Raw genomic sequence first — 2,642 nt, forward strand, 5'->3', positions numbered from 1 at the left:
CTAGGATGCAATCCAATGGTCGGTGTTTGCTGCCACTGAGAACTAAATAGAGAAGACCCATTTTGTACCATCCAATAATCCAAATCAAATCTCACACGTGATCCGATGGCTAGTATCATTCTCGACTGAGATAAGGAAAAGATCAAGCAAATCTGAGGTGTTTAAATCCAATCTGATGATCAGAAATTATTTTTGACTGAGACAACACTTGGGATACTAATTTAAGGTATTTTTAGACTCCGTGGCCTACCAGGATGTGGAAAATTCATAGCTTATAAGAGGGGATGACCTGAGACAAAGCAAATAGAGAGAACAGAGGCCAAAAATAAGGAAAAAAGCTTCTCTTTCTCTTCTCTTCTCATCTCTTTTCTCCTTCTTTTCATAACCAGCCATCTTCTACCAATCATCTTCACGCCAAAAGCAGGGATTGAAGCAGATTCAGCAACAAGCAGTCATATTATCTTTAGTTTGCAATGATCTCTATTTTATTTTCTATTTTTATTCTTTTCATCATGAACTAAATTTCCTTTGTAAGGCTAAGGTGTAGACACTATTTTGATACAATATTTAATATGATTGGATTCTAGATTTAAATTTTGTTCATAAGGAGTATGCAAATCTACTTTTAATGCTTTTAGATTATTGGCCATCTTCTAATTGATCTGATGGGCATAGATGATACGGACCAAGTACTTCTATGTCAATGCTTCTTAGTATATATACCTTATGTTTGAATAGGATTAAGATTCCTATGCATGCGATAATTTTAGTATGCTTTGGACATAGCGTGTTTTAATTAAAAGATTTCATAGAAATTAAAGCATCATTGCTTATTTAAATTATATCTAGACCAAAGGGTACTTAATAAGTAGTGATAGTTTTGCTACTCCTGGACCAAAGGATAGTGAATATCCTAAAAAACTCCACCATCATATGAAACAAAAATTGATCTAGTTTGCATGATTACTTGAATATTATATTGATTGAGTTGGTGAACCGATTGCCTTAGTATTTATCTTCTCTTGATTTCAACCCTAACAATCACATCCTTTTTGTTCTCTTGCAATTTCTTAGTTGTTTATTTATTTATTTTTATTTTTTTTATACTCTTTCTAAATCAATTTTCTAAATAAAGTTTAGAAAAGTGCTTTTCAGTACTTATTTTTAAATCCTCACAAGATGATACTTTACTTATATACTATACTATTTGATCGGTTGGTGCACTTGCCATAGCGATAGATTTGCATGCATCAAGTTTTTGGTGCCGTTGCTGAGGATTGTGTCTAAAATAATATTGAAATTATGATGCTTACTTTACTTTAGAATTTTATTTTTTTTAAGTTTGACTTTTATTTTTATCTTATTTGCAGGTGTGTGTTCAATACATAACGCGCTGGATATAGTGACTTGGTGCCATTTGATCCAGAAATAAAGAGGACAATCCATAGATTAAATCATGCTCAAGAAAGAAACATGACAATTGAAGATCTAGGATTAGATATGGTGGTTGAGGAATGACAAGAGGCTATCCGAGTAGTACATCATTCGTTTAATGATTATATCACACTATCGATAACCGACACAACTTCGAGCATTAGGAGACCGCTCATGCGAGCAAACAACTTCGAGATAAAGCCAGTGATGATCTAAATGATTCAGATAACTATCCAATTTAGTGAACATGTTCAGGATGATCTGAATGCCTATATTTTAAATTTTCTTAAACCCTGTGATACTTTTAAAATTAATGGGGTGTCAGATGATGCTATTAGATTGAGATTATTTCCTTTTTCTTTACATGATAAGGCTAAAAGTTGACTTCATTTTTTTCCTGCAAGTTCATCACCACATGGGATACTCTAGCTCAAAAATGTTTGGCTAAGTACTTTCTACCTTTCAAGACTATAAAGATGCGTAACGATGTCACTTCTTTTATGCAGATGGAGATGAAGTCACTGTATGAGGCTTGGGAGCATTTTAAGAAGCTGCTAAAGAGATGTCCACATCATCAATTAGCCGTTTGGCTTCAAGTATAAACTTTTTATAATGGTTTATCTCCTACTAATTGTTCTATGATTGATGCAGCTGCAGGAGGTACCATTAATCGAAAAACTAAGGAAGAAGCCTTTGATCTAATTAACAAGATGACATCAAATAGTTATCAATGGCAAACAGACAAGATGATACCAAGAAGACCAGCACCTGTGCATGCAGTGGACAACATCCGAGCTTTATCAACTGAGATTACAGCTCTTTGGATTGAATTCAACAACATGAAGGGAGCAGCTTTGCATGTGCAGAGCATTACTTGTGAGCTATGTGGAGGATGACATGATACAAGCGACTACCAGATAGATAATTTCTTTGCTAAAGCTTCGGATATAGCTAACTATCTTAGTACTTTTTTCAGGTCACAGCAGAACAATCCTTACTCCAACACCTACAATCAAGGGTGGAGGCAGCATCCAAACTTTTTGTGGAGTAATAAAAATACAGCACAGCAACCACCCTCAGGATTCCAAGTATCTGAGAAGAAGCCTGACATGGAGGAGCTGATGATCAAATTTATGCAAAATCAAGAAGCAGTCATTCAAAACTTGAAAACCAAGCTCACACAGAACCAAGAAGGCGCCATTCAAAAT

General features: G+C 34.7%; 1 non-coding gene across 1 annotated transcript; it reads right to left on the reverse strand.

Annotated features, from left to right (window-relative positions):
• Nucleotides 1-1,907: 1,907 nt before the first annotated feature.
• On the reverse strand, nucleotides 1,908-2,014 carry LOC114914044 (small nucleolar RNA R71). Its single transcript, XR_003800477.1, has one exon. It is a non-coding gene; the product is annotated as a small nucleolar RNA R71 (small nucleolar RNA).
• Nucleotides 2,015-2,642: the final 628 nt, after the last annotated feature.

This window comes from Elaeis guineensis, chromosome 3 (assembly GCF_000442705.2).
Source record: "Elaeis guineensis isolate ETL-2024a chromosome 3, EG11, whole genome shotgun sequence".
NCBI classification, from domain to species: domain Eukaryota; kingdom Viridiplantae; phylum Streptophyta; class Magnoliopsida; order Arecales; family Arecaceae; genus Elaeis; species Elaeis guineensis.